Here is a 22,845-nt window from a genome sequence, read left to right as displayed (position 1 = left end):
AAGTTAAGCCCCTTGACATACTTCTGCAATATCGCACAGATCGGTCCAGATTTGAATATAGCTGCCATATAGACCGATCTCTGGATTTAAGGTTTAGGGCCCATAAGAGAGGCATTTATTGTCCGATTTCGCCAACATTTGGGACAGTGCTTTGTGTTAGGCTCTTCGACATGTTTATGCAACTTGGCCCAAATCGGTCCAGATTTGGATATAGCTGCCATGTAGACCGATATCTCGATTTAAAGTCTTGGCCCCTAAAAGGTGCATTTATAATCCGATTTCACTGAAATTTGACACAGTGACTTATGTTCGGTTTTTCGAAATCCGTGTCGTATTTAGTTCAGATCGGTATGAGGTTTATGAGTATAAGGTATGAAATTTTCACCGAATTTTGATGAAAGGTGGTTTACATATATACCCGAGGTGGTGGGTATCCAAAGTTCGGCCCGGCCGAACTTAACGCCTTTTTACTTGTTATACTCTCCACCATAGGATGGGGGTATACTAATTTCGTCATTCTGTTTGTAACACCTCGAAACATGATTCTAAGGCCCCATAATGTATATATATTCTTGATCTTCTTGATATTTTAACTCGTTCTAGCCATGTCTGTCCGCCTGTCCATCCGTCTTGGCTTCTTCAGCTTTTAGAGGGCGCAATTCTTATCCGATTTGGCTGTAATTTTGGTTTTGGTATCACTTCCAACAACTGTGTTTAGTATGGCGCAAATCGATATATAATCTGATACAGCTGCCATATAAACCGATCTGGGATCTTGACTTATTTAGCCTCTAGAGGGCGCAATTCTCATCAGATTTGGCAGAAATTTTGTACAACGACTTCTGCCATGAACTTCAACATACGTGTCCAATATGGTCTGAATCGATCTATAGCTTGATACAGCTCCTATAAAAACCGTTCTCCCGATTTTGCTTCTTGAGCCACTAAAAGGCGCTATTCTTATACGAATGGAATGAAATAGTACACAATGACTACAATGTTCAGCATAGCTCCACTATCATAACAGTTTTTGTTTACTATTTTTTGTTTGCCTAAAAAATATCGCGCAAAGAACTCGACAAATGCTATCCATGGTGGAGGGTTTTATAAGATTCGGCCCGGGCGAACTTAGCACGATATTACTTGTTTTTAACTTTCTCTTAAAAAATCATCCTTTATATATGAGATATAGTCGATTTTGTCGATTTTGACCATGTCCGTCCTTATCTCAATAAAATCAAGAAAGCGGTCGAACGAATAAAGTTATCAATTTGAAATCTTGCACAGATACTCTTATTGATGTAGGTGTACATCATCAAACTTATTGATTGATGATGTACACCTATACTTCTTTATGATATAGGTGTATCAAAATGACTATATAGGTTTAGATTTTGATAAAGCTACCATCATTAGCGTGGCTAGGGGTTCTGGAGGGAGGGCTAAGCTACCACCTGTAACCACCCAGAATTTTCGTCGTTACCGCTGTGGTACAGCGTATTGTAAATTTGTACATTTATTTGCAACGCTAAGAAGGCGAAGAGCTAGACTCATTGATAAGTATACCGATGGGCTTAAAATCACTTCCTGATTCGATTTAGTTATGTCCGTCTGTCTGTCCATGTGTTCTTGTACAAGTATCTTTTCTGGTCCAAGGACGAAAGCTATTGATTTTGAAAAGAATCGGATCAGATTAAGATATAGCACCCATATATATCTTTCATCCGATATGGGCTTTTAAGCCTGTAGTAGCCACAAAATGTTGGTCCGATCTTTACAAAATTTGATATGAGATGTTTTATTTTACGTTTTAGTATTTGTCCAAAATTTCATCAAAATCGGTTCAGATTTAGATAAAGCTTCCATATATATCTTTCATCCATTATGGTAGCCAAAATTTTTCCGATCTTTACAAAATTATGCACGAGATGTTTTATTTGACGTCCCAATGCGATATATCGATACAAATTTCGATATAGCTCCCACATATGTATGTATATCTCTCATCCGATATTGCGCTTTAAGGGTATAGAAGCTAAAATTTTGGTTCGATCTAATACAATTTAGCGTCAGGTGCTTTATTTAAAGTCCGAGAAGTGTGCTAAATTTAATCAAAGTAGGTCTAGATCCCATTTATACCTATCATCCGTTATGGCCCTTTAAGGCTGTAGTAGCTATTTAGGCCTTATAGTTAGAAAATTTTGCAAGGTTATTTGTGTTCCGCGTATTAAAAGTAGTACGTAGACTCGGTGGTGTAGGGTATTATACATAAAGTCGTCTCCGCCCTATCCTTAGTGGTTTTCTACACAATAAATTATATTCCACAGTGAAATTTTGATTATAGAAATGAACAGTTATGAAGAAAAGTTAATATGAATATGCGGCCGAGATAAATTATTTTACTCACAAAGAGCAAGTAAAATTTAAAGACTCCGGCAATTGAGAAGCTACAAATTTTGAATTGGGAATTCTACTTGGCGATTTGATATAGGCAATTTTTTGGAATAGAAGTGTGAACTCAGAGTTGTTGTATTTGCCTTAATAACAAAATTTATAACTGTTTACTTAAATAATGGGATTAGTAAAGCTCCAGCATGGGATGGTGTTACTCGAATTTTGGAATGAATTCTCGATCGCCCATTTTAAGTTTACGTGTGCTGTTAAAATCAAACAAACTTTTTATCGAGTAAAACTAGCAGCTTCACATTTTTCTCAAATACTTCTTATTGAAGTATCTTATCTTAAGATATCCGCATATCGTATCCAATTTAGATAAACGTGTGCACAAAGGCTTTTGTTATGACTTCAAACCCATAATACCAGAAGCCTAAATTTGACTTCCTGAGAGCATACAATGATAAACTTTTAATATCATCTTAAAACCAGTGAGGAAAGGCTAAAGTCGGGCGGAGCCGACTATATACCACCCAACACCTACCCCACAATTATAAATTCGGGCAATAAATTTATGTATATGAACTAAATCTGAACTAAAATTTTTTCGAACAGATCGTTTTGAAAATTGTTGTTACTACGGCCATACATATAACTGCAAATCCGGCAATAAATATATATGCGAGTTATATCGATATCTGAACCGATGTTGATGAAATCTTGCAGATATGTTAAGATCAGCAACAAAACAATCCGTGACAAATTCTGTGCAAATCGGTTGAAAATAGTGTGTATAACGGCCTTATAAGTACAAATCGGGCGAAATATGTATAGGAGCTACAATATATCCAAATCTGAGCCGATTATAGTGAAGTTTCGGATATATGTTTAGAAGAGTAACAAAACAATGCGTGCCAAATTTTTTGCAGATCGGTTGAAAATTGTGTTTATTACGGCCTTTTTAGTCTAAATCGGGCGAAATATATTAGGAGATATATCCAAATCTGAGCCGATTATAGTGAAGTTTAACATCTATATTTAGATGAGTAACAAAACAATTCGCTCCCAAATTAATGCAGATCAGTCGAAAATTGTTGTTACTACGGCCATATGAGAGCTATATCCAAATCTGAACCGATTTCGATGAAACTTACCATATATATTAAAATCGGTAAAAAAAAAATTCTTGGCAAATTTTGTGCAGATCGGTTAAAATGTTTGGTTACATCGGCCGTTTAAGCGCAAATCAGGAGATACATATATATAGGAGCTGCATACAAATCTGAATAGATTTTAATGAAATCTTGCGTTAGGATCAGTAACAAAACAATCCGTGCAAAATTTCAAGCAGATCGCTTGAAAATTGTAGTTACTGCGGCTATTTAAATGCAAATTGGGCGATACATACGCAAGGAAGCTATATTTAAATCAGAACCGATTTTTACCAAAATCTATAGCGTTTGTCCTTGGCCCCAAAAAAGTGGCATGTGCAAAATTTCGTGACGAGTGGACAACAAATACGACCTGTACCTTGATTACAAGAACGCATGGACTCATTGAATCAGAAAGTGATTCTGAAGCGATCGGTATACTTATCAATGGGTATTGCAAACAAATGCACACACCAATAATATCCTGCACCACAATAGTGGTGTAGGGTATAAATATATTAGTACAAACAAGTAACAGTGTGCTAAGTTCAGCCCGGCCGAATCTAATATACCCTCCACCTTGGATCGCCTTTGTCGAGTTATTTTCCCGGTATCTCCTTCTAGGCCAATAAAGGAAAAATGAAAATAATTGCTATGCTATTGGAGCTATATAAAGATATGGTCCGATTCCGACCATAATTGAGTTGAATGTTGAAGACCATATCATAAGTCATTGTGTATAATTTCAGCCAGTTCTAATAAGAATTGCGTCCTTTAGGGTCTCAAGGAGTAAAATAGGGAGATCGGCTTATATGAGAGATGTATCAGGCTAAAGGCCAATTCAGACCATACTTGATACGTATTTTGAAGATAATGGGAGAAGACATGGTACAAATCGGATAATAATTGCGCCCTTTAGAAGCGCAATAAATTACATATTACTTTATGGGGTCTTAGACCAATATTTCGATGAGTTACAAACAGAATGACGAAATAAGTATATCTCCATCCTATGGTGGAGGGTATAATAAGATAACAAATGCCATTATTGATTTGTTCGATATTATTTCAACAAAATGTTTGTTCGAATAAAAAATGAGATTGTGGTATATTTATTCAAATTAAAAACAAATTCGGTGCAAGGAGAAGACATAAAATATGCAATCCGTCCTAACGATCTGCAAATCTATTAACTACAATATTTCTAATGCGAAGAAGGTTATGACGAGTATGCTATATAATCTAGAAATCTGAATTTGGATTCTGAAACCAAATAGACGATGCGATTGACTATGATGGCTTTTGCGGTCGACTTGGCGAATTTTCCGGTGAAATTTGAAACAGTGAGTTGTTTTAAGACTCCTACATCCGACCCAAATATGGTTAACATCGGACTATATTTTGATATAGCTGCCGATCTGCCGGTTAAGGGTCTGAAGTCCATAAGAGCTTTATTTATTACCCGATTTCGTTGAAATTTGAAATAGTGAGTTTTTTAAATCTTCCCGAGATCCGATTCATATGTGATCCAGATAATACTATAAAATATATCATCCATATATACCGATGTTGGAATTTAAGGTCTTAATATCATAAAAAGCTGATTTATTACTTGAATTCGCTGAAACTGTTACCTATTTAGATATAACCATGGATATGGTATCGTAGTTACAATAATTTATTTTTTGTTTGGTTGGGTCGTAGCCCCCTTCCCCCCAAGTAAAACTTTATGGCTATGCCAATGTCTCCCATATTAACAGATCTTCGGTTTTGATTTCTTGAGCATCTGGAGTTCTCAATTTTTATCCGATTTTGCTGAAATTTAGCACAAATATTTCTGTTATAATCTCATCTGAATCGGTATATAAACTGATACGAGTGTAGCCCCCGAGCCCATCATTTGACTTCATAAGCCCCTAGAAGTCGCAAATAATATCCGCTTTAGCATGGTGTATTTTGTTATGACTTCCAACAACTATGCCCAGTACGGTCTGTAACCTGATAGCCCGCTTTTACTTGTTTAAACTTAATTTACCCAAATTTAAGGTATATTATCCATTTTATTTATAATTCATCACTTATTTTAATTACAGTAGTTACCACCTTGTGGTTGGCTGTGTGAAGAAAAAACATTTCCTTGTGGTTGTGTGTGTGGAGAAAGAAAATTCCTTATGCACTCCACTCCAATAGTTGCCAAGTATCCATACCCTACCCATATCTGAGCTCTTCCACTTTACTAGCTATAATCTCCTTTCAATAAAGCAGTTGAGTTTAGTTTTTGGCACAACCATTCATTCCACTATGAACTCAATAAAACCTCAATGGAAATTAATTTACATAAATTTGCATAGCATTGCAAATTTCATTTTCATCGACATCGAAAGCACCGCCATCGCAATAGCAATCGACAATGGTGACAAGCGAAAACTGCAATTCTCCACCTCACCAAAATCACAGAGGGCCTAATGACAAAACCACAGGCAATACAAGTTGAAATCCTGATTACATGTGTTTTGTGTCTATTTTTGTGGTTGAACTGTGGCTTTGGCTTGGTCTATTGTACTTGTACTCGTTCGCGTACATTTTGGGTATCTGTGTACTATAATATCCAAAATAGAAATTAATGGCATTACGTTAAGTGGATTTATGCCCAACAATTCGCGAACATTTACAATAATAATAATGATATAACGTGAGAATTTGGGTGAAAAAACTGCAAGAGATTACCTAATTGGATACAAATCCACTCTAATTGTATATTAAAGCAAAGCATAATTAAGGATCATTTATATTAATTTGCCACTATAAATGGCTGTAATATAAGGCATTTTATTTAAAATGCCAAAGAAGTGAAAAAATTTTTGGGGCAAAAAAATTACATAAAAAGAATTCCTACAATTTTTTGTTTGTTTCTCTTTCGAGACTATCTCAATGATCGGAGATGCAAATCGAAAAGGAAAGCCAATGATAGCAACACACACTACCCACTATGGGATGCGTTTCGTCTTTGGTTAAAAGACTTTTCAACCATACTAGGTGTGTTGGCATCAAGGGCCGTGCGTTGGTATGTTGTATATGAATCGTATTAATAGCGAAAACGCATCTATATTACAATTATCACATTAACCACGCTGAAACATTTTATAAATACAGACAATCATCAGCCCATTGCTTCAGCTGCATACAGATTGTCCTTTGCTAAAACCAGAGAACTTAAAGCAGAAGCAGACCAAATGCTTGAATTGGGTATAGTCGAAGAATGTGAATCTGCATGGGCATCGCCTGTAGTAATGGTTCCAAAAAGAGGTGATGGTATACGAGTTTGTGTAGACTACAGAAAGTTAAATAGTATTACCACACCAGAAAGGTATCCACTGCCATGTATTGATGACCTTCTCATGCCGCAAAGAGCACCAAGTTAATGACCATGTTGTATCTGCAGAGCAACTATTACCAAGGTATCCACTGCCATGTATTGATGACCTTCTCATGCCGCAAAGAGCACCAAGTTAATGACCATGTTGTATCTGCAGAGCAACTATTACCAAATCGCTGTGAATGAAAAAGATCGAGACAAGACCTGTTCCATTACACCCTTCGGACTATTTCGATTCACAAGGATGCCTTTTGTTTGAGGAGTGCCCCAGCCACTTTTCAGCGATCGGTTCAAAATCGGATTAAAGGATATGCTTATCTTGGTCTACTTGGATGATCTGATAATAGTTTCCAAACTTTTAACGAACATTTACGCTTCTTGAAACTGGTATTTTTATACCCACCACCGAAGGATGGGGGTATATTCATTTTGTCATTCCGTTTGCAACACATCGAAATATCCATTTCTGACCCTATAAAGTATATATATTCTTGATCAGCGTAAAAATCTAAGACGATCTAGACATGTCCGTCTGTCTGTTGAAATTACGCTACAGTCTTTAAAAATAGAGATATTGAGCTGAAATTTTGCACAGATTCTTTTTTTGTCCATAAGCAGGTTAAGTTCGAAGATGGGCTATATCGGACTACATCTTGATATAGCCCCCATATAGACCGATCCGCCGATTTAGGGTCTTAGGCCCATAAAAGCCACATTTATAATCCGATTTTGCTGACATTTAGGACAGTGAGTTGTGTTAGGCCCTTCGACATCCTTCGTCAATTTGGCCCAGATCGGTTCAGATTTGGATATAGCTGCCATATGTACCGATCCTCCGATTTATGGTGTTAGACCCATGAAAGCCACATTTATTGTCCGATTTTGCTGAAATTCGGGACAGTGAGTTGTGTTAGGCCCTTGGACATCTTTCGTGAATTTGGTCCAGATCGGTTCAGATTTGGATATAGCTGCCATATAGACCGATTCTCCGATTTATGGTATTAGGCCCAGACCGATATCTAGGTTTTAGGTTTTGGTGCCATAAAAGACGCTTTTGTTGTCCGATGTCGCTGAAATTTGAGATAGTGAGCTTGGTTATGCTCTTCGACGTCCTTCTTTAATTTGGCCCAGATCGGTCCAGATTTGAACATAGCTGCCATATAGACCGATCTCTCGATTAAGGGTTTTGGGCCTATAAAAGAGGCATTTATTGTCCGATTTCGCCGAAATTTTGGATAGTGCTTTGTGTTAGGCTCTTCGACATTTTTATGCAACTTGGCCCAAATCGGTCCAGATTTGGATATAGCTGCCATGTAGACCTATATCTCGATTTAAATTCTTGGCCCCCTAAAAGGCGCATTTATAATCCGATTTCACTGAAATTTGGCACAGTGACTTATGTCACTGTCGTATATAGTTCAGATCGGTTTATTTTTAGATGTAGCTAGTGTACTTAATAACATTTGGTCCAAATCGGAACATATTTTGATATTACTGATATGGGACATAAGGTATGAAATTTTCACCGAATTTTGATGAAAGGTTGTTAAATACATACCCGAGGTTGTGGGTATCCAAAGTTAGACCCGGCCGAATTTAACGCCTTTTTACTTGTTTCTTTTAGATCAGTTTAAACTTCGAATAAACAACTCGAAATACAAATTCTTTTGCCGCGAAGTTAAATACCTAGGTCATATTTTAACACCAGAAGGTATTGCGATTGATTCAGCAAAGCTTTGGCTATTTCCGAGATAAGGGAGCCGAAAATGTGAAGGAACTAATATCTTTCATTCAAACTACTAACTACGGCCAGATAGCCAAGCCCCTTACAGATTAACCAAAAAAAATTTCATCCTGGTTAAGGGGAGATACTCAACGAAAATCCTTCCAAGAATTAAAGAAAGAGCTTATAACCCCTCCTGCTTTACGACAAGCTCGAGCTGGAATTCCGTTTATTATAAAGACGGATGCAGTCGGTGCGGTGCCAATCCAGGGGGAAGGGCCCGATGAACACCCTATTGAATACATAGGCAGATTGCTTTCAAATGAGGAAAGAAATTATTCAACGATTGAAAGAAAAGCATTCGCAATTGTATGGGCATGCGCAAAGTTTCAAGGATACATTGAAGTCGCTGAAATAATACTGATGACTAACCATCGCCCCTTACGTGGCTGCTCACTATGAAGTGTCCAGTTGATCGTTCAGCCAGATGGGCCTTACAAATTCAACAGTACAACTTTCGCGTCAAATATTCCCCTGGAAAATGTAATTCAGCAGCAGATATGCCGTTAATCTATTTAGATTTCTAATCGATTTCCCCCACAAAAATCCTGAAAACGTAAGTGAAGAGCAGATGAAGGATGATTTTTTAAAACAAATCATAACGTGCATAGAATGCGAGGACGAAAACCTCAGCCACTGCCTCAATCGTGGCTATGTTACGAATGATGGAGTGTTGTTTCGATATAATATTGATGAATCAGATGAAGCGCAATTAGTAGTTCCAGACCATGAACGACCTGATATTTTAAAGATATATCATGACGAAAGTACGGCACGACGCTATGGTACAGAACGAACTATACAAAGAATTGTAATTTTGGGCCAGGCATGAGAGCCGAAACAACGAAATATACTAAATCTTACATTGAATGCCAGCGATTTAAAGCATCAAATGAAAAACCCGCAGGTCTTATGTAAACCACGAGTTGAAAACAACGCTTTGAAGTGTTAGCTGTTGGCCCATTGCCCACAACAGATGAAGGATATCAGTGGATCCTAATAGCTTGCATCCCGATGGATTGAGCTATTTCCACTTAAAGAAGCTACCGCCGAAATGTGTGCTTAGTTACTATCGAGGAGGTCTTTCTTCGCTATGGGGTACCAAGACGACTTGAATCTGATAATGGCATCCAATACCATAATGGCAATGGCAGAAATACCATAATGCAACAAGTTATATTTTGCTTCCAAATACAACAACAGCTAACACACGGCCTACCACCCATAAGCCAACCCATTTGAACGCAAAAATCGTGATATGAAGGCACAATAGGCAATCTTAGTGCAGTGCCACCACAATGTCTGGACAAATCACCTCAGTGCCATCCGATATGCTATGAATATCGCCAAATGCCAGACAACAGTGTTTACTGACGAATTCTTAACATTTGGACATGAATTAAGAACTATTGATGACCTTAATTATGATCTACGGTCCATTGTAGACTTTTTACCACAAATTTCTACGCACCTTCAGAATTTGTCTACAATTTATAAAGATGCACAAGAAACTGAACAGCATCGCCAAGATGACAAAAAATAAGTAAAAGCGTGCTAAGTTCGGCCGGGCCGAATCTTATATTCTCTTCACCATGGGTCGCCTTTGTCGAGTTCTTTTCCCGGCATCTCTTCTTAGGCAAAAAAGGATAAAAGAAAAGATTTGCTCTGCTATTAGAGCGATATCAAAATAGGGTCCGGTTTGGACCACAATTAAATTATATGTTGGAGACCTGTGTAAAATGTCAGCCAATTCGAATAAGAATTGCGCCTTTTGGGGGCTCAAGAAGTAAAATAGAGAGATCGATTTTTATATGGGATCGAGATTTATATGGGATCGAGATTTATATGGGAGCAAATCTTTTCTTATATCCTTTTTTTTGCCTTAGAAGAGATGCCGGGAAAAGAACTCGACAAATGCGATCCATGGTGGAGGGTATATAAGATTCGGCCCGGCCGAACTTAGCACGCTTTTACTTGTTAATCATATTTTTTGTTAAGATTTTTACTGTGTATCACTTTAATGCTTTTTTAAACACTTATAACCGTTTTAAATTCAATCTTGCCATCCAGAAAGAAAACTCTATACGTAATTGCGCTGCTGATGCCATATTCCTTAATTGTTTAAAATTGATAAATGTTGCAAATTGGTAATGTTAATACAAATTCCAAAGACGGAACAAAAACTTGGTTCGAATATTGGCTAGGCAAAGAAATGGTTTAAAGATATGCCACATAAAGTCTGGTAAGGAAGATTGATGAATTTAGATATATTTTTGAAGGATCAGGCATTAATATTATATGCCTCTCGGAAACAAGGCTTAGTCCTTCCATAGCTGACAGTCTCGTCAACTTAAATGGATATATTATGTTCATATCTGACAGGGGAATTCGCGGAGGTGGTGTTTCCATTTATGTCAGAAGAAACCTGAAAGCTATAATTCGGTTAATGTCTGAATTCGGGGATTAGATAGAAAACGTGTTTGTTGAACTTTCTTCAAATCGAGAGAAAGTTGTAGTTGGTTGTATCTACCTTCCGAATAATACGATTGACACACATGGGCTTCAGGTTGTACTGGAATCCGTAACAATCCATTAAGGAACAGGTTAATCTTCTAACATATCAATGAGTGATGTCCTATTCAAGTTTAAAGAACTTCCTTCTTACAGCCGAGTCCGAACGGCGTGCTGCAGTGCGACACATCGTTAGGGAGAAGTTCTTACTTGACATAGTTTCTTACAAATTTGGCCAGGATTAGGAGGGAATAACCAGCGTTCAACGTCATTGACGGACATGTAAACATCTGCGCTGCGCTGTCCTACTGTGGTCTATATGTCATCTAAATCTATATATAGTCCGAAAGGGGTCATATGTGGCAAGGAAGTCAGGACCTTAGTACATTTCATCATTTAAAATAACACTAAAATCGGATAATAATTGCGTTTTTGATGGACTTAAGGAACTTATTCGGCAGATCGATTATATGGCAGCTATTTCTAAATGTATTCAGATCCAAACCATATTTGGCAAAGATATTGCGTGCTAAGTACAACTCATTGCTTCAAACTTCAGCGAAATAGGTTATTAACTGCGCCTTTATGGGCTCAAGATCCTAAATCCGTAGATCGGTCTATCTTAATTTGCTATATCTTAATTTGGTCCGATTTTACTCGTCAAAAACTGGCGGGCTAAGCCGAATTTGATATGTAGTGTTTGAAAATTCGTACATATTTTAGGAACCATAGAGTAAATCGTTATTAAAATTTTTGAGAAGATCGATTGATTGATTTTTTGACGAACTCTTTTCTAAAAAAATTGTAATAAATTTTTTTTAAGACAACACTTTAATGAAATTATTTCTTAAGACTACGTTTCAACGAACAAATTTCGCTCTCAAGTTTATTAAGAGGTTTGGTGCGAAGGATTCTAAGGCTCTAATAGGGAGAGAGAGTCCCTAAGCTGGGCTCGGGAATTCGCCCCAAAGACTACACGTCTCTTTTCGGAAATTGCACCGCAGTCAGCCAAAAGGCTGCGGTCACCTGGAGGGCATCCCATGCCTAAAAAAACTAGGGCGAACAATAGTAAGATCGGTCCAAGAACCTTTGCTTATTTCGCTAGGGACAGTTTGGCGATGGCAGTTGTTAAAAAGGGAGAAGAACAGGTCTGCATACCTAGGAATAATTGGAGTGGGATAGTCAATGGACTGTCATCATGACGATGCAGGCAGGTATCGGGGCCGATACAAACTAATTGCCTTCGGGGATCAACCCTTAACTGAAATGTTGTGTGATAAAAAGGATTGGTAAGATCTTTCCAGGTGCAGCACGAGATTTAGTCAAGAAGGAAGATATTCCTTCTCTAACAATGGCGCATGCTTGGATACCGAGGATTCCCTCAGATCCTGAAGACTAAGGGAATGTAATCCCAATCCTTTAACCAGCGACAGGAAGATTGGTAGATTGGATGAGCCTGATGGTGACCGGAGACATGCAGTATTCGCACTAAACTCCGGTTGTCTCGCAGACCTCGACATGTCTGAAGGGGTTGTATCCCGACAAGCCCTGTGTGGGTGGGTCATCCAGTTGGACTGGGCTCATTGTGTCTTAGCCGATAAGAAGTTTCGACTCCTTTAATTTGCCCTGATGATATATAGCCTGCTGAATTACAAACTGTGTCTGATAGGCTGGTTCCCTGGCTTAGGGAGATATACTTTGCTCGTATCAGAATGTCATGTATACCTATATGAGGAAGGAGGGACACGAAGGTGATTTTTATTCCGAAAGCAGGAAAACGCTACCACACGAAGGCGAAAGATTTTCGTCCTAATAGTCTGCCATCCTTTATGCTGACGACTCTTGAAAGGTTTATTGAAACATATATTAGGGCAAAGATCCCTGGAGATCGCCTGTCGCGGCAGCAGCATGCATATAGTAAAGGCAAATCCACTGAAACAGCCCTTCACGATCTAGTCGGTTACATAGAAGGTTATCTCGCTGTCAAGGACTATGCAATTGCATCATTTTTTGACATTGCAGGTGCTTTCAATAATGTAAAACCGACGTCAATCCTGAAGGAGTTGCAGTTATTAGGCATCAACTTTACCATAAGAAAGTTTATTAATAACTTACTTACCAAAAGATGCATTACGCCAGGCTCGGGATCTGTGGATCTAAAAAGATGGGGGAGCAGAGGAAAACCACTACTTTGGAATATAGCCATTAACAGTAAATTATTGTCTCTGGAAGAAAAAGGTGTAAAATTGGTCGCGTATGCTGATGACGTGGCTATTGCGGTTAGGGGAAAGTTTTCCAGCACTCTAAGAGATATACTTAGGAAGCTCTACGTGCAAAAGCAAAGAGGGCTACTGAAAGTGATCTAGGTATAAATCCGTGCAAGACATAAGTAGTTCTTTTCAGCAGGAGAAACAAATTGCCTACAAAGGCACCTGTCTCATTGGGGGAGAGAATTTTCCATTTGCAGAATACGCAAAATACCTGGGTGTTTAGCTGGACAGGAAATCGAACTTTAAATCCAACATTTTGGAAAGGGCAAGGAAGGCAACTCTTGCCCTATACACCTGCAAGAGAGCCATTGGAAAAAGTTGGGGTTTAGACAGCGTGTCATGCATTGGGTATATACTGCAGTTGTCAGACTTATAATGCTATATGGGGTTGTGGTCTCTTGAACGGCGTTTCAAAATTCCTCCTAATGTTCATTACTCAACCGGATCCAATGGATGGCTTGCATGTGCATCACAGCCGCATTGAAGACGACATCTTCTTATATACTGAATTTAATGCTACATCTTATGCCACGAGACATTGTGGCTAGACTAATTGCTGCGACCCCTGCCGTGATACTAAGGGAGCTTTCTCTTTGGTCATGTGTATGCCTCTAGATACATGTAAGCTAAATTTTCAGTTCCATTTTAGGTTATCTTTTGTTTGAGAATCTGTCCGATTTAGTAGATGTGAACATTCGCAAGTTATTGGGCTTTTTAAAGCGTTCTGGATCTCTGTTCTGATCCTGTAGTATCACATGCTGATGAAGTGGCAATTGCGGTTAGGGGAAAGTTTCCAAGCACTTAAAGAGGTAAACTCAACGGGAAGCTCAACTCAACGGGAAGCTCAACGCGCAACAGCGAAGTGGAAAGAAGTGCAAGACGGAAGTAGTTCTTTTCAGCAGGAGCTACAAGTTGCCTACAGTGGAACCTGTCTCCTTGGGACGATATTATGTTCCATTTACAGAAAGCGTGTTTTGCTGGACAGGAAATTGAGTTTCAAATCCAAAACTTTGGGAGGGGCAAGAAAGGCAACTCATACCCTACACACCTGCAAGAGAGCCATTGGCAAAAGATGGGGGTTCAGACCGTGTGTCATTAATTAGATATATACTGCAGTTGTTAGACCTATAATGCTGTATGGTGTTGTGGTCTGGTGGACGGCGCTTCAAAAGTCCACCTACTGCTCTATACTTAACCGGATCTAAAGGACGGCTCGATTGTGCAACACCGCCGCACTGAAGACGACACTATCTGATGCACTGAATTTAATGCTATATCTTATGTCGCTGGACATTGTGGCTGCAGCGACCACTGACGTGAGGTTAATGGAGCTTTCTCATTGGTCATGTGCCAGCAGTGTGGATTACACCCTACCTGAGTAGCTTTTTGATAAAAATAATTTACAAATATTCCAGATAGAACTGATTGGAACTGCGATATCCCCGGTAACAGAAGTTAAATAGACTTCTATACGGGTAGTTCCAAACTTTACGACCAGGTTAGCTTTGGGGTGTACTCTTAAGATCTAGAACTGGTCATATCGAAAAGGTTACCCGACCATTGCTGTGTATCAAGCGGGGATCCTTGCAATTGAGGAAGTGGTGGAATGGCTAAGATATAATGACATTACGACGATTGGCATGAATATCTTCTCAGACAGCCAGACAGCTATTAAATCCCTGAAGAACGTATTTCTGAACACAAAAATAGTCCTCGACTGTCGCAGATCTCTCAACGAGATGGCTGAATAGTTCAAAATTCACCTGTTCTGGGTTCCGGGACATAGAGATAAAACGGACGAGCTTGCGAGACTAGGAACTACTCTACACATTTCAGGGATACTGGAATCTGTGGGTATGCCTCTGGCGATATGTAAGCTATGTTTTCGGGAACAGGTCCGAAGGACAACGAATGATAGATGATCACAAGGAGGGGCTGTGAGCATTCCAAAACTATGTGGCCTAATCTAGACTTGAAGAGGTCTACCGCTTTGTTGTTATTGGCTAAAACAGATGTCTCAGTCATTGTGTTTGTTGTGACAGGTCACTGTCCAATCGGAAAACATGCTGACAGACTGAAGGTTGCCAGCAACGAACTTTGCAGAAACTGTGAGAACATCGAAGAAGGAGAGACTATAGAACATCTTCTGCGTGTGTGTCCCGCATTAGCAGTCAGAAGGAGTTCCACTGTGGAGAATCTGTCATTTCTTTGAGAACCTGTCTGATTTAAAGGATGTGAACATTCGCATTCGTTACTGGGCTTTTTAAAGCGATCTGGATGGTTAAACTGTAGGGACTAGAATGCATCTACCTTCTTCTGATCCTGTGGTATCACAATGGGCGAAAACGTCTAAGTGAGTCTGATGGCAGACTGCCACTTAAACCTAACCTAACCTAACCTTATGGAAACTTTTTCCTAGAAAACATTTGATTAGAATTTAATCTTCAGAAAAATTTGCCTAAAATATTGCGCGTATAGATTTTTTATGCCCTTCATCACTACTGTGGTACATTGTATTATAACTTTCTATATATGTGTTTGCAACGCTAAGAAGTAGAAGAGCTTGACTCATCGAAAAGTATACCGATCGGCTTGGAATTACTTCCTGATTCGATTAAGCTATGCCAGTCTGTCTGTCGATGTATTCTTGTGATCATGGTACGGGTCGCATTTATTGTGCGATTATCACATAAATTTGCACACTTTACTTCTTTGGGCCAAGGACGAACGCTATTTTGAGTAAAATCGGGTCTGATGTAAATATACCTCCCATATATATCTTTCACCCGATATGGCCTGTTAAGGCTGAAGAGGCTAAAATTTGGGTCAGATCTTTAAAAGAATTTGCATGAGGTGTCTTATTTGACAACCTCATATGTGACCAAAATTTGATCAAAATCGGTTCAGATGTATATAAAGCTCATATATCTAACTTTTATCCGATATGGCCTTTTAAGGCTGTATAAAGCTACAATTGTTGCACCAATATAAGACCATCTTACAATGTTCTATCGAAATTTCATTCAATATGTATGCAAAACTGAAGTCTGACTTGATTTGGAGATAAGTTATATAGATAAAAGTAGTACATGGACTTGGTGGTGTAGGGTATTATATAGTCGACTCCGCCCGACTTTTGCCTTTCCTTCCTGTTTTTTTTTAATTTTGTCTATAAAAAATGTTAAATTTAATAAAATGCTGTCGTTAGAAAATTTATTTTGTGGGTCCCAAACCTGTGCAAAATGTTGACTTCAGGAAATATTTCATTGATGTTAAAATAAATCAATTGAAATTTTCTTTTAAAAATAAATAATTTGAAGTTGAGCCAGGCCAAATAATATCTTCAGAAGATTTTTCACTGATATGTTTTCTATGAAATTTTCGCTGAAGAAAAAATAATAAATTTATAAAAAAAATATTTAGATAAAATGTTTCTACAATTTTATCTTCAAAAAAATTGCGTTCTCAATGAAATTTTGTCTGAAAAAATAAGTACTTAAAGTATATTTTTTGAAATTTTGATTTTAAAAAATTTTTTGAGGGGGCCGCATGGGCTAAATTTCGTCTTCGCAGAAAATTTCACTGAAATTTTATCAGTAGAAAAACGTTCATCCTATGAAAACAATGCATTTAGATTTTATATTAAAAAAAATTCAGTGTTTTCAGTTTTGTTTTTTTGAAATTTTGTGTTAAGGAAAAATTTATTGTAAATCTGGCTTTAAAGTAAATTTCATTGAAAATTTGCTTTTCGAAAAAAAATATTTAAAATTTGTCTTAAGAAAAATTTTTTATCGTCTAAAATTTTTTGATATTTCAGAGCAAATGACGTATAAAGAACGTTTGTCGTTAAAAAAATTGCTAAAAATCTTAAAAAAACACATTTTAATTTTGTTTTTAGAAAACAGGTAAAAAATTTCATTTGATTTTTTTTTTGAAATTTTTGTGTTTAGAAATGTCATTTAGAGGGCCCGGGCTTGAGCCCAATTTTGTCTCTGGGGAATATTTTATTGACAATCTCTCTTTGGAACATATTTTATTGAAATTTTGCCTTTCAAAAAATTATTTCGCGGTTGGGCAGCTAATTTTAATTTCGTCGACTTAGCCTGCATACCCAATGTCCGTCTTTAAATCTGCTCTATATCACTCCCTAGCCTATCTTGAAAGTAATACTACGCGTATGATCAATATGGCATACCGTCATTATTAGTCATACCCAACCATGGCCACAAAATACAAATGTTATTCCATTCTGCACACACACTCACAAAATCATCATCAAATCAATTTATGTGTTTACAAACATGATAAGGCTATCAAAAAATTCCCTATAAATACTATGTGGATGTATTTTTTTGCCACCACACAACATCTTCGCCACAAATTTTCTCCATTTATTTCCATTTGTAATTCAAGTGAAAATTATACACTTTTCACACTTAATATACCCCAAGTATTCGTTTATCGTCTAAATGGAAATGCATTTGATAGTCTAACAAGATGCTGGTTTTCCTATTTTATTTCAGTTTTTTTCCTCGCAATTTCCTTTGGTAAAGCCAAAACGGGCAAAAGAGAGTGGAAAATTGCAGTAGTAAAATTTGGTAGACAGACAATCATTTTACACTCCAAACACTAATTTTGCCCAGATTGCAGCAACAATAGAGAAGCATGTGAACAGAATGACATGGATGGATGTAAACGTTGGGCGATGAAAACTAGGGTGTGTAAGGGTGAAGGAGTATCAAAACATTTTTCCTTTTTTCATACCCACCACTGTGAAGCAGGGTATAATAACTTTTTGCATTTGTTTGTAACACTCAGAAGGGAGGAATCAGAATCACTTTCTGATTCGATTTAGCTATGTCCGTCTGCTAGTCTGAGTATCAAAATATGTTTCGGTTTTTTATATCCACCACTGTGGTACAGGGTATAATAACTTTTTGCATTTGTTTGTAACACCCAGAAGGTGGGAATCAGAGTCACTTTCTGATTCGATTAAGCTATGTCCGTCTGTCTGTCTGCCCGTCTGACCATATTAATTTGAGTACAAACTACATGTGACACGTAAATTTTTTTGGCGTAGAGACGAAGCCTATTTTTTTTGGCGTAGAGACGAAGCCTATTGAAACTGGAAAAAATCGGTTCAGATTTCAGATTCAGAAATCAAAATCTCCCTCCCCCTTACCTCAATTTTCAGAAACGCCACATCCCAGAGATGGGTGGTGCGATTTAAGCGAAATTTTATGTGCTCTCTTAAAGTAACCTACAAACAAAAATTTGATACCCAAATTTCGGATGGGGTACCTAGGGGGGCGCCCCACCTCAGAACCTACCAAATATATATATATATACACCAATCACGATAATATGGGACTCAAATGAAAGGTATTTTAGATAAGAAAACGTATCTGATATTCAATTGTCGGACCAAGTGTTTGGGCGACCACCCCAACCCCCAAAATACCCCTAAATCGGACATATTTACAGACCATGGCAATATGGGACTCAAATGAAAGGTATTTCGAGTAAAATACGAGTCTGATATCCAAATGTAGGACCAAGTTTCTGGGGGTGCACCCCTTTCCCCAAAACACCCCCCAAATTGGACAAATTTATGACCATAGCAATATGGGGCTCAATTGAAAAGTCTTTGGGAGTAAATATCTGATATCAATATTCGGGAAAAGTGTCTATGGGGCCACCCCACCCCCATAACACCACCCATATAGGAATTATTTGCTGACCATTGCAATTTGAGGCTCAAATAAAAGGTTTTTTTAAGTAGAACACGAATTTGATATGTATTTTCAAATCCAAGTCACTGAGAGGTCGCCTAATTCCCCAAAACGCCCACCAAACCGAACATGTTTGTCGACTATGGAAAAATGGGGCTCAAATGAAAGGTATTTGGGAGTAGACCGTGAATCTGATATCAACATTTGGGACCAACTGTCTAGGGGACGTCCCACCACCATAACAACCCTTAAGTGGGACGTATTTTCTCACCATGACAATTTGGGTCTTGAAGAGGGTGGAGCTCGCTATTGATAGTTTTTAGAGCCCATACCTCTTAAATGAATGGTATTTGAGATTAGAAGACGAATTTGATATCCAGTTTTTAGACCAATGGCAATGTGGGGTTCAAATAAATGATATTTGCGAATATTTAACGATACTGATAATATTTAGGACTAATAGCTTCTGGGTGTCAAATGACACCCAAAAATTTATACCCACTTTCGGGACCAATTTTCTTTCCCCTATGAGGCTCAAATAAGGGTATTTTGGAGTAGAATATGAATCTGATATCTAAATGTGCGACTATGTATTTAAGACACCGCCCCTTCCCTCTTAAACCAATGGCAATATGTGGTTTAAATAAATTGTATTTGAGAGTAGAGCCCGATGCTGATATATTTTTCAGGGTTATGTGTCTGGGGAACCACCCCATTCCCCAAAACACCCCTAAATCTGACATATATATTTACCGACCATTGCAATATAGGGCTCAAATGAATGGTATTTGGGAGTAGAGCACGAAATTGACACTCACTTTCGGGACCACTTTTTTGGGTTCCACACTACACCTTCTGAAGACTTTCAACAGGGTCCACTAAAATTGGTTCAGAATTAGATATTGCTCCCACTTTGTACTTAAAGGGTAGGTGACGGGTATTATACAGTCGACACCGCCCGACTTTTGGCTTTTCTTGCTGTTTTTTGCTAAATAAACGTTAGGAAGTGTGAGTAAGCCAAGTTCTATCTAACCATTTTCTTTGGAAAATTGTTGTGGCTGCACAAAATTTTACACTAACTTTAAATTGCACGTTGTTGTTTAAGAGCTTATATGGTACTGTTTTTGAGTGTTACTAAGTGCGTTTAAATATGTGAGTGTCTGAGCCTTTCAAAGGAACGAATGGTTACCTTTAAAAGTAACCAAGTAGGAGCTAACAAGCTGGTTATCACACCAACATTTAGGGAGAATGAAATCCAAGCCAAACCATTGCCTGACTTAGAACGGCAAAAACTGTTATGCTAATGTTGTTGAAAATCAAATAAAGGAGTAAAAACGTACTAAGTTTTACTAAGGATATATTTAATTCATATGCAAGCCGCATATTCAAATTTCAGCGAAATCGGGTAATAAGTCGCAGCTTCACCGATAGTCCGATCGGAATCATATTTGGCAAGGATTTCGAGAAGCTTTGAAATATCTGCAAATGTGAATAATAAAAGAGTTAGAGCATGCTAAGTTCGGCCGTGCTGAATCTTAGAAACCCTCCTCCATGGATTACATTTGTCAAAATCTTTGACAAATAAAGGATAATGGATAGGAATTGCTATACTATTGGAACTATATCAGGTTATAAACCGATCAGTGCTAAACTTGGCTCTGATGTTGGAGACCATAGTAGAAAATTAGATACCAGATGCGGACCGGTATGCAGGCCATTTTGGTAGACAATTTGTCGAACACCCAATGAGTGACAAGGCGAAAAAGAGCATTCTGCGGAAGGCAAAGAAGCTCCCAGTCGACGAAGAACAACTGCTATTGTCGGTGTAAAGCTTCAGTAAAAGGGATCTTGAGTTGACGGTGGGCGCGATGCCAGCAGGTGCAGCTTTGAGGAGAACTGCCAGTTTCATTTACCCAGGTAAGAGGTCGCATTTTTTGGTGGATTCGGGAGCTGAGAAAACTGAGGCAGACTTCGAGGAGGCTGTAAAACAAAGCTGGTTTACCAGTCTAGATACTGATTGAGATCTCTTCAAGAAGTCCCTGAACCGATACAAGGGCGAGATGAGATTGGCTAAGAGGTCCTCATGGAATGGATTCTGTGATTCTGTGAATCATCGTTTTAGAAAGTGTTATCTAAGGACCCGAAGACCCACGGTAGTTTCTGGAAAGATGGATGAACTGGATTTAGACAGAGTCCGGTTCCGAAACTCTTGAACTCCTGCAATGCACTCTCCGGTATGGACCCATGACTTGCGACATAAGGATGCCCCTTAGATACAAAGCAGCTGTCGTTTATTGAGTCCATGATAATGGAGGAGAGGATAATCCGGGCGATAAAGAAGATAGAGCCCTACAAATCAACCAGACAGGATGGAATATCGACTGCCATGCCGCAGAGAGCCGTAAGCCTCCTGGAAGGGATTTTTGGGCTTTCGTTTTGCTTGGCCTTGTGTCGACTGCATGGCGGGACATTAGGGACATTAAGTCTCAGCATAAGGACTTAAGGCCAATCAGTTTACAGTCTTTCATCATGAAGACACTTAGGAGACTGTTGGATTCGTGCATTAGGGATCTTTCTGACCCATCGTTGGTAAACGCTAACAGCGTGCCTTCACTAAGGGTTGGTCGGTTGATAGTGCCCTCCACGACGTGGTGGGTTCCATAGAGAGGAACTTGGGGACAAACAATTTAACGGTCTTCTTGGAGATAGAAGGGGCTTTCAATAAAGTGAAATTGGGGTCCATTCGCCGTTCTCTGATTGATATGGGAGACAACCCTTTTCTGGTGAACTGGATTGATGTTATACTCAAGATTTGAATTATCATAACTGGATGAAGGTTCGGTGAGGAAGGTTGTGACCAGGGGACGATGTAGGTAGGGTTCTTTCTCCCATATGGTGACTGTTGGTTATCAATGGGACTCCCATGTCCTTCGAGAAGGAAAAAGTGAAAGCGTTTGCCCATAGTGTTGACTTCGTTATTTTTCGAGGCGGTTGCTTTATTTCTACTGCCACGAATATCATTCGGGGCGATATAAGGAAGCTGTCGAAATAGGTGAGGGCCAATGAACGTTCACGAGAAGAATGAAATATGGCGTGTTGAACGGGCCAGTTCTTGATTAAGTGGAGATTCCGCTCTCTCAGGAGGTTTATTTTTCAACTTCTGTTGAACTGGAGAATAAACGTAGAGAAGAAACCTAAACGGGGGCTGTATGCGCTCTACTCTACTTGGTGCGCAGGAGTTGGGGACGTAAGCCAAGTACGGTCCACTGGCTTTACACTGCTGTGGTTCGGCCGATACTCACATATGGGTGCCTGGTGTGACAGCGGGCTCTCGTGAAGGTGTGTCTTCGCGGTATGATGGACGAGGTACAGAGAATTGAGGCGGTGCTGCTATTGGAGGAGGAGTTCTTCTAGAGCAGCGCTGAACGAGATACTCCATTTTAAACCTTTGCACTTGTGTGTGGAGTGCGCTGCGTTGAAGGCTGCCCTCAGACTGAGGGAGTCAGGGACATTACGCTCTTTGGATTTCGGGGATTCGTTTGTTCTGTGTAAGGCCACTGGCAGGGAATGTTGACATTGGTGACGCGAAGACTATGTAGACTAGAAGGACTATGGGGTAGATTTTCCT

The sequence above is a fragment of the Stomoxys calcitrans genome, chromosome 1, assembly GCF_963082655.1.
Source record: "Stomoxys calcitrans chromosome 1, idStoCalc2.1, whole genome shotgun sequence".
NCBI lineage: Eukaryota > Metazoa > Arthropoda > Insecta > Diptera > Muscidae > Stomoxys > Stomoxys calcitrans.
Note: the sequence above shows the minus strand (reverse complement) of the source record.